Source organism: Zerene cesonia, chromosome 12 (genome assembly GCF_012273895.1).
Source record: "Zerene cesonia ecotype Mississippi chromosome 12, Zerene_cesonia_1.1, whole genome shotgun sequence".
NCBI lineage: Eukaryota > Metazoa > Arthropoda > Insecta > Lepidoptera > Pieridae > Zerene > Zerene cesonia.
Window position 1 is genome coordinate 2867955 of NC_052113.1, and position 10458 is coordinate 2878412.

General features: G+C 32.4%; 1 protein-coding gene across 1 annotated transcript in view; it reads right to left on the reverse strand.

The window, feature by feature from the left end:
* Positions 1–1566, reverse strand: part of LOC119830981 — a 56092-nt gene extending 54526 nt beyond the window's left edge. The window contains exon 1 of the mRNA XM_038354175.1: positions 1203–1566. The gene's annotated coding sequence lies outside the window, so the exon portion shown is untranslated. The remainder of the gene's footprint in view (positions 1–1202) is intronic.
* Between the last annotated feature and the right edge of the window lie 8892 nt (positions 1567–10458).

Consider the following 10458-nt stretch of genomic DNA (forward strand, 5'->3'; position numbering starts at 1 on the left):
TTTTTATTTTTGGCATTTTTATTCCACTTATTTTGATCCTTGTCAATTGTTATAAAAACATTTTGATTGGTTAATGGAATTGTGCATAAATCTTCTAATAATAAACACCACATGACTTTTCATTTTCGTTCACGCCTAAAATAATTTATGGAAATTAATTCCCACTGGAACGTTTGTCGGAATAAAAACATCAAATCATCTCATTGTAATATATTAGTTCTGGTCATCAACTATTCTCCCAAATATTATCTAGTTTCCCGGGGAAAATGGAGAGACAACTAGCATTGCAATGAGAAGGTTCGCAGTTGGATGTCGAGTGTAAATATTCTGGTCTTCTATCTTAAATAAGACCTTCACCCTCCCTGGATATGCGTGGAGAATAACCAAATACATATTTAATATGTTATTGATAGAAAGTCTTTAACAAGACTTCCTATCGATACCTGGAATTGATAGAATGTCTTTAACAAGACTTCCTATCAATTGCTGGAATCCATTGTCTTAAAATGTCATCAAAATACTTAGGGACCCCGTTTTTAAATAAATCGTCATCGTCATTATGAGCCCATATTTATTCCCACTGCAAAGACACAGCTGGCCAAGTGCGGTTTGTCAGATGTCACATGTCGTCGAACTTTTGATTCTTGGACATGCCAGTTTCCTCAAGATTTTTCCTTCAACTTTTAAATCAGTGGTGAGGTGGATAACGTGCAGATATATTCAATGATATCCTGCATCATAAAAATCAATTTGTATCCTGCACGCTGCCTGGTCTCGAACCTCCGACTTTTCAATTTAAATCCAAGGTCGTAACGATTGAGTCAAAACTGCTTTTTCATTAAATAAAAGTAACCTAGATTAGAAGTTTGTCACAATGAAGTTATCTTTAATTCAGGTCAGTAAATCTAGCAGCCACATATTACATAAAAGGTTTGAATAACGATTTAAAATTAAATAAACTGCATAGTGGTTTTAGATGTAATGAGCTTTAAAATTGTAAAAATTAATGATTTTTTCGATACCGTGTCATAATCCCATTCAAATATTCACACATATCAACAATATTTAATATGAATTCAATATTGTGGTGGACATTCAATATCCAACGTACTGCTGGTGAACCGTTATTAAATACTAGATTAAATTTTGAATAGGAATATAATTACAAACATTTAACATATTGGAAGAATAATATTAATTACCTTATAGCCACTTTTTACGTAATTCCATAAGCACTCGCTTCAACAGTCCTAATTAATTAAGTTTCACACACACTGTAATGTCACATAGAAGCATTAAGATAATCCGTCTAAATATTATTAAACGCCTCTATTTGTCGCACACTAATCGTCCAATATGAATTGACAACTTAATGTAAACTATTGTTAAAGTTCCCGGTAGTGGCACGTATCAAGTCGTTATTCACAAGGTGATCTTTCAGCATTATGTCTCCGATAGTCACAAAACCTTTTCACATGACAAAAATAACAAAACGATACGTTCGCCGGCTCTATTGTCCGAAGACGTAGAGATGGTAGCTACAACGTAGACACGTCGTAGTGCCTCTACAAGCGGCTGGCTACTGGCGGGGGCTACGAAACCCGGATCGCGCACAACCACTAGCGAACCCTAGCTTAAACGACGTCTATACCCACGCACACTAACACACTCTCACTAAACGCCCGTAAGAGGAAGCGGGAAAGTAACATTTTTCGGGTTGTAAATGACAAACACATCGATGCTTAATCACTCACACATGGGCATTTTCGCTTGTAATACATATCGCTCTACAGCGAAGCGATTTAAACTTGTAATCCCTAACGATGATTTGAATTTAAGAGATTTGGTTCATCTCTTTAAGAAAACAAATACAACAGCCGCATTATGTTGTAATTATAGAAATTATTTTTGTCAAATTACAGAAGATGTTCTTCAGTTACGTGTTTTTATATTTACGATTGCAAATTCTTTTAACGAAATGAATACAACAAAACATATGACACAGTAATACGAATACAGGAGAATATTTCATGTAATATTTTTTTGTTCTTTACATTATGTTTGCTTTTTATCTTATAAACAAATGTTATATAGCGAATATAATATGTAAAAAAGAAAAAGAAGGTAAAAGTTTAAGTACCTGCAACAACTTAACATTAAACGGCTTATAAGTAAATAGTGAATGTCATAAAAGATTAAAAATATAAACTTTATAGCACTGGAAACAAGAACAACCTTTATGCTTACATAAACCTGACTCATTATAAAGAGCTTTATATTAAACAACTTAAATCTAAGTATCAATAAGTAATCTACCGTGTTAAGTTGAAAAGTTCACATGAATACAGAATTTGACTGAAATATTAATTCATATCGGACAAGTTGGCGTAGAGAGAGCAGGTGTGACTAGATAAGTTAAATAAGTTATTTGACGGGTAAAGTACGGAGTCTGCATATGTTCTATCGGGGCAATGACTTTTCTAAGATACTGCACTGCGACCAGGGTATGCTTAGGTTTTATATGTTATGTGCTTAAAATTAAAATGTTTACTTACCGATCTATTAAGTTATGTTAACTCATATATGAACTGTATTTAAATTTAATGTTATCGTAAATTTCTATTTTACATTATTGTTATTAATTTTAGTTATAAAACCTTTTGAATAGACAATAAGATCTCCTGCTATAGAATTGCATATTCTTTGAAATCATAGTCCATAAAGCAACGCTCAAATTCACTCATTACTACACTCAGTAACTGATTGCCGTATAACTTTTAAACCGCTTAAGTCTGAAATATTTATTTATTTATTTATTTATGAGCTCGGATCGTGCCTTCTTTCGGATATATCCATTTAAAAATCTATAGAACAGTTTTGTAAACATAACGAAATAACTTTAACGTAGATAATAATTAATTTGTATTTTCAGGGCTCTGTGTATTTTTTTTTTTTTAAGTCCCGTGTCCCCTACTGAGGTATGGGGCAGATAATATAGATCTGTTTAGTGAATCAGTGGATTGATTTTTTTTTATGGACAAGTAGGTGATCAGCCTTCTGTGTCCTGCCAGACCGAGACTTTAATTTTTTGTGCGTCTCCACCGGGAGTCGAACCTAGGACCCCTCGGTTCTACGCTCACGCGTTAACCACTCTACCAAGGAGGCGGTCAATAGGCTCTGTGTTTTAATTTTTATATAGTCGTCAAGGACGTTGAAAAACTTAGAATTATGGACATTAAAAAATGCAACTACAGAGTTTTCTTCTCTCTTGTGTGTATAAACTGATATCCGAATTCGAAACGATTCAAAAGTGCTTCTAGAAGAAGTCTATATGAATATATAAATGTTTGAATTTGAGAATTTATACTTCAACTAACATCATATATAATAATCAATGTATATATTTAACAACTTGTTGCTATTTATATCCAGAATTAAGTGATAAATCATCATCATCAGCCCGTATATGGTCCCACTGCTGGGACATAGGCCTCCTATGAGGGTTTAGGCCATAATCCACCACGCTGGCCAAGTGCGGGTTGGCAGATGTCGCATGTCGTCGAACTTTTTTGATTCTTGGACATGCCGGTTTCCTCACGATGTTTTCCTTCACCGTTTTAAGCAGTGGTGATGTTATCCACATGTGCAGATAAATTGAAAAATCAATTTATTTCCTACACGCTCGCCCCGGTCTCGAACCTCGACTTATCGATTTTGAAGTCCGAGGTTCTCACCACTGAGCCACCACTGCTTTTTTTTGTGTGTGTGTGATAAATAATTTGTTATAAACAGACACTGCATTGTCAAAGTTCGCAAGAAATTTCGGATATCAGAGTGGATTGGGAACTTCTCAATGAAGATGTCGCAATTAATTTTCGATAAAATTTAGCTCGTTAACGTTCGAAAATTACAGCTACGGAGGTCCCTAATTGAAATATACAAAAGTTTTTTCATTAAGGGCCGAACAATTTACGAAGGGTGTACCAATACGTTAGATCTGATTTCGCCAGCAAATTTTACTAATTATCATAACGTTTTCAAGTTCTGCTTTTAGCAATTATGTTCCATTTCTATTGATTTGTTTGGTTTATTGTATTAACAATAATTCGGAAAATTTACGAAAGCCATTACTAGGATATATCTTTTTAATTACAATTAACTATCATTCTCAGCAAACTGTAATATTATAAATGTCATTGAACTGCATGTGTTTATATTGCACTGAACTGTATAACCATGGCCATTGGTAATTATTTACACATGGAACTTTATCACACATGAAAATTATTCACCGCTGACCCTCGCAATACAACATCGAGTTTATTAGAGATGAGACTATCAGGCAACTTCGCAACGTAATTTCTAACGTATTTTTTTTTTTTTTTGCTTTTGTACTACGCGTACTTCACATAATATCAAAATGTTGATAAAGATTCATAATTTGTTCATGATAAAGACATCTCAACTTCTTTCAATTTTTTTTTAGTCAGAAACTATGATTCTTTATAGTATTGTGTGGTTTCGTTAATACAATCTAATATTAAACCACCGAAAGTTTTAAATAATTCTCACAGTCATAAATCACGATATTCTGATTTATGACGACACTCGAAGTGAATGACGTAAGACATGATCTTCATTTTATATTCATTCAAATTAGGTAGCGCTTTGAATTGTACCACTGTCTAATTTGACGTTTCTTAAAGTAACATTGATTAGGAAAACCTCAAACCGATGGTGAAGAAATTATATAATACTAGCGGTCCGCCCCGGCTTCGCCCGTGGTACGTCTACAGCCAGATCCTGCTAAGATTATGAACGTGAAAGTTTTTAGGTATGGATGAATATATGGATGTTTGTAAGATGCTCTTTCACGCGAAAGCAGTTTATCGACGCCCACTTCGCAACGGGCCGTGCAGCGGAAAACGTAATATTTTAATTTCACCTCAATTTCAAAACGAAACGTCCAATTTTAATCATTCAAAGACCAAGTATTATCAAAATAAACTGTACTTATTGATGAAATAATTTATTTTGATAAAGATTAATAGGATGAGTAAAATAAACGCGTTGAAATGTAGTCCAAAAAAAATTCAAGATTTTTAAATAAAAATTTGGTTGTTGTGCCTCACTCGACATAGATAGGTATAGTGTGTCGCGGACTTTTTTGTAGATATTTATAAGATCTACAATTAATTCTAACATTTTATGGTTCTATCTTTTGTAGTTTAGGCAGCGTACGCAAAATAAGTAACTTCATTGGTTGATTTTTTTCAGTTAACCGAAAATATTTTACGGAACCCTATTTTTTTCCAAAATAAAATATAGCCTATGTTACTCGTGGATAATGTAGCTTTCGAATGGTGAAAGAATTTTTAAAATCGGTCCAGTAGTTTTTGAGCCTATGCATTACAACCAAACAAACAAAGTTTTCCTCTTTATAATATTAGTATAGACTAGACCTACCGCCGCACTTATTAACTTCGTTTACGACGCCGTTGATTCCGATGCATTCAAAAATACATCTTAGCTCGCTCAAATCTTACAAATAAAAAAATTATTCAGTAACAGTTGTTACGCAGGATTTATATATTACAAAGAGCTTGTAAAACGCAATTTATACAGGTAATGTCTTTGATCTGAATTAATAAGTTAATTCAGAAAAAAATTAATAATTTAAGAAGGTAACACATATTTCTACTTCCATTATATATTGATATCCTGGCAAGTGGGGGGTAATCTATTTCTAAGAGCACATCCATAAATAATATCTTTTGAAACGAAGGGACCATTATTAGAGATATCAATCATCTTCCTGCTCAGGTCAGTTTGTATAGACCTCTATTAAATTCACTGAATGCCTCCAAGGTATATTACTACAATTAAATTGCGGAAATACCCCTTATACATATAACAAAGGCGTTCGTATACGGTTACCAATCCCTGTTTGATCTGCACCACAATTGTATGAATACATATATCGTTACAACCAGTGTGGTTGTAACGATATATGTATTATACAAATAGCATCGTAATTGTACTGAGTAATAATTAATACAGTCTTACTTTGTGTGATCGTTAGACAGAAACTATTTTCATCACAAATTTTGCAATAGGTAAGATGGGCTCTCTATCGAAATTATTGGTGGAGTTTTATAACCCTGAGGCTAGTAAGTGTCTATTTATTTAACTATAAAAAACATATCGATGACACAATTCTTGTATCTAGATAACCTATAATATCGGAGCTTTATATAAATTGAAGAACGATGTTAAAGTGCTAAAGCTATGGCTCGTATGTGTACAAACAAATGAAAATTTAAGATAAAAAATATTGAAATGAAAATATATATTCACTAGCTGCACGCCCCGGCTCCGCCCATGTAATCATTTATCGTAATTTAAATAATATAGACTGACATATCTTTTAAATTGGATCAAACTGGACATGACGTGCAAATTTGATTAAAATCGATTGAGCAGTTTAGGAGTTCATTGCGGATAAATGCGGCACGTAATTTATACAGGTATATTATGAGTTCATAAAGTTCAAGACTACAAGTATAATGGATTATAAATACATGCGTGAAATAGATATTTATATATCTCTGCGATTTTTAATAGAGCGCCTTTGCCGAAGGAAATAAGATAAATCGGTCAAGCAGTTAAATGAAAGAATAATGAACGCAAGTTACCATTAGCGTAATACAATTAATGCTGATTAATTACTCCTACTCGATATAAGACACCGATCAATAAGTCCATTCGGTATATTACAATGACTGATAATATTCTTATTAAATACACGTTAGTTGTATGTTTCCCGTTGTAAGCAGATGTTGTATACCTTGACGAATTTGTTATTATCATTTTTCATTGAAATGTCCATTCGAACTTTCAAGTAGTGAATGTTTTGTATTTTGTTTAATATATATATTTTTTTCTGTAAATCTGAACTGAAAAAAGAAAAAAATATATTAAATTAAACGCAAATTAAACTGAATTAAAGATAATAATCATAAAGTTTTTGTATGGCAAGTAAAAAACAAGTCCAAGGAATTATTGTTTGTAAAATAGCATTTATGTACTTACAAAGAGCTATGAATATTCGGTTTTAGATTTTATGTGAAAAAAATATTTTTAAAGGTATGTATTAAAGTTTCACATATTGCAACTAAAACTTTCGTTTATATTATAGAAATCTGCAATATTATTTTATATTCACAGGCTATCTTGTGAGTATCTAACGACCTTTGATAGAAGTCAGTGATTATTACGAGTATATACGTAGCACTCGCTTTTAAGCGATAAAATTATTTAACTTCGAGTACGTGAATAATTAAGGGCCTTTACATGGTAGTACCCTCATATTAGTACGCTTTAAATTTAATAATTATATAAAAAAAATTTGCAATCTTGAAAGATTCGTATTCAATGTAATAACTCACAAACAGCATATATCTCATAGTTCTAGTATTAGGTCATACGAATTATTTTTAGTATAATATAAAAATGTAACTTAAAAACAATCTTACGTAAAACACTAAACAGTTTTTGCAATCGGTTGGAATACTAACATTGGTAAAGATTTACCCTTCAGCTCAATTGAAATTACTTTCAACCATTTATACATTCAAGAGATTATGTGGATTCGCCAACTAGTATCCAGCTAATAAAACCGAAAAGTCCTAAAATTTAAGCTCACTGAAAGGCGTAATAAAGCGCCTATTCACCATTTCGGTTCGGGCATTAACGACTATTCTTTTGACGTGCCACTTACCGGACCTTTTGGACGGCTACATGGAGGAAACGAGTCGAAATGGGACTTGCGATGTTAGGAAATGTCTTTTTTCCTTCTGAAAAGCGTGAGCCATCGCGGATTCAGCTCGTCTTAAGTGGTATATCTGTATACTTGCGAAATTTTAATAGAATGAGTAGCTGTAGGCAGTATATTTATGGTCTTCGACTTGCAATTAAGGTAATATTTGCTTTAAAATTTGTATAAATAAGCTTTAGATGACAATGGCTGTCCAATTATGCGGACGTAAATAAACTTTAAACGTATGTGTATCTAACTCAAATTCAAACTCTATGTTTAATTTGTGTGTTTACGACCACTGTGTGAAATGTGATACATTATACATTTATACATTTTCATACAATTATACATTTTCTTTCTATATATTAATGACTCGAAAAGCGATATATTCAACTATTTAAAATATGGTTCTTTTATTAACATACGAAACGGTGGAAAATATCATGAGGAAACATTCATGTTAAATATTCCAAAGCCCGGCGACATGTGACATCTGCCAACCCGCTCTTAGACAGCATGAACCTCTAAAAGGAGGACTGTGTCACTGCGGGAACATTATGAGCTGATGATGATGATTAAAATAACTCACAATAACACAAAAACATATTTTAAATTAAATACGTAACGTAAAGATCTTATTTAGTAATACTTTAAAGGAATTTATATAAACAAACAAGGATAAACTAAAAATACTCACACACAACCGATGAAAAAATATAGAAAAATGTGATCAGCTTTAAACAGAATGAAAAGAAAAGACGGGCCGGACTCACCAAACCCGTTAAGATATTGCGGCTATTGAGGGGCCCTTTGAGACTTCCTGCTGGCGGAAATTTAATTTATTCCCATTTTCTCTCCTACCATCCACGCTGTTCTCAGCGTTTTTAAACGGATTTTCCTCTCAAAACATTGTTTGATTAATCCTGACATATACGAAATCAAAGAAACCAAAATGCACTTTAACAACGAGATTTCAAAATTCTGAGAATCAACAGTTCGTGTGTGACAAAGCAGTCAATGGTGTGATATTTCAAACAGTGAGTGAAGTAATTAAAATACAATTTTTTATGTTATTGCTCTTTGTAATGTTTTTTAAGCTGATATTCTTGTTAAGAACACTAATTTAAAAATGTTTTTATGGCATTTTCCACAGATTATGTTAAGTCAAATATAAAAATAAAACACATAAGGGTGGAGTTAAATCACTATACACAATACATTGAACTAAACTAATCTCAAGCTTATTAGTTTTAGTTTAGTAGACTGTGGCATTCCACCGTCTAATAATTATGCTAGTTTATCACTATTTTATTTAGTTTTTATTATTTCTGTATTTTTGTTTAATTATCATGTTTTTGTTAAGATTAAGTTATTTTTTATTCCATCATTGAATTTGAACACCACCTACTCTAATTTTAAACTATATTATATCATATCCCAAGGTAGCCTGGCAGATATCACTTATAATTGTTAAAGCCGGCTATTTAACGTTATAAATGTTTTCTTTTTTCCTTTCATCGTCATTTATGTGCGTTGAATAAAGTGTTTTTATAGTGCTTACAGTAAGTAAGCAATTCAAAATTAAAATATTGTGAAATACATTAAAATCACCTGACAATCTAGTAAATTAGACAAATTTGAATTCACTTTTATTCCAATATGACGTTTAAATTTTTCGCCAAGTGGAACAAACAATGCCAAAACAGGACGGACTGAGAGTTTGGCAAACAACAATCATAATCTTTGATACGTTTACAAAGCACCAGAAGGTCTAGCAATTATCGTAAAAGGAAAGTCAGTGGAAATGTCCAAGCTATTATGATACCTATGGATATAGCAATTCATGGGTCAACTACACTGGAATGGATTAAGGTGAAATTGAATTGTCTAATAGTGATGGTGGAACACTTAACTAACACGTAACTTTAGTTCTATTTCGGTATCGTATTGACAGTACTGTACTAACACGTACGATACGATATCGAAAATAAATTATATATAAGAAAAATTGTATGTAACTATTTCTATCAGCGGTAGTACTATTTAATTACTGTAATTAATATGATAACACATCTGTTGAAGTTGCACACCCAAAGGATGAAACTGGACCCTATTACTGAGATTTTGGTTTCTGTGTATTTGTTTGTCTGTCTGTCACCAGGTTCATAAATGGTTATTTATTTATTTATTTGACAATTTAATATACCACACCAAATGAAAAGAAGTGGTGGCTGAGTGGTGCGAACCTCGGACTTCAAAGTCGATAAGTCGGGGTTCGAGACCGGGCGAGCATGAATGGGCTGATAATGATGGCCAAATGAAAAATGTTGCAAATATAGATATAGCTACAGTTAAAAATGTCAAAGATTATGTTTATCTGTTGCCATAACAACAAATAATAAACAAACGAGGTACAGCAACGGTTGGCACTTTCATAAATTGGATGGGTGACAATTATATTTTCATTTGCTCTCTAGCTTTATTTGGGTATTGTGTTAAGTATTTGTAGGGAATCTTTAGTAGAGCGAGTCCAATTCGTCCTTGACTGATTTATATTATGTTTTTATAAGTTTGAACTCATTGCATTCTTAAAAATCGTAATGTAGTACTTTTTTTGGTTATTAATTGAATAAAATCAT